This window comes from Phaethon lepturus, unplaced genomic scaffold (genome assembly GCF_000687285.1).
Source record: "Phaethon lepturus isolate BGI_N335 unplaced genomic scaffold, ASM68728v1 scaffold22734, whole genome shotgun sequence".
In the NCBI taxonomy this organism is placed as follows: domain Eukaryota; kingdom Metazoa; phylum Chordata; class Aves; order Phaethontiformes; family Phaethontidae; genus Phaethon; species Phaethon lepturus.
In genome coordinates this window covers 7,182-7,958 of record NW_010534309.1, presented here as the reverse complement: position 1 = coordinate 7,958, position 777 = coordinate 7,182, and positions in this window count along the sequence as shown.

Here is a 777-nt window from a genome sequence, read left to right as displayed (position 1 = left end):
GTTGCAGCCCTGCCCCGAAATAGAGACCGGGAGTGCAGAGCTCTGGGGCTGCTCCTGCCGGCACTTGGAGCCGTTCAGGTGGCTCCGAGGACCCTCCGCTTCCTTGCTTTGAGCCCTTTGGAGTCAGACCCTCGCTTGCCACAGGGGAAATCTGCCTTGGTGAGGAGTGGGTGTGAAGCCTGGATGTCAGGCATGGTCTTGGGAAGGGCTGCCAAGTGCTGGGGGGCTGCCCAGCGCCTCATGAGAGCTCGGGGTCCCCGCTCTGCTCGCTGTCGGCGGCCCCCCGTGCAGCATCCCGGAGAGAGCTGTGCCTCAGCCTGCCTGCTCCCGCGCCAGCCGGGTCGCACCATCGCAGCCCTTTGAGTCGCGGAGCAGCCAGCTCTCCGAATGCTTAGTTAAATTATATTTATTTTTAAGATTCTTGAATCTTTCCTTGGCAGGAAACAGAATTTCCCTAAAGAGATTTTTCTAGTGGGTGAGCAAGACTGGCAGCTGAATCGAGGATCCCTCCTGTCTTCCCAACAGACTCTTTGGGAGCTGACATTGGTGCAGCCTCTATTAAAGGAAGAACTTGTCCTCCCCAGGCCCCGGCAGGAACTCGCACATATGGTCCCTCTCGCAGCGGCTGACGGGCCCTGGCGCGAGGTGCATCCGTCTGTACCCGCCGGTTACTCCAGAGCGGACGGGTCCTCCGAGGCTGCCTGGCACTGGCACAGGGAACCGCAGGTCCTTCGCGATGACACCCCTGCTCCGGGCTCCTCTGAGCCTGGGGGTACG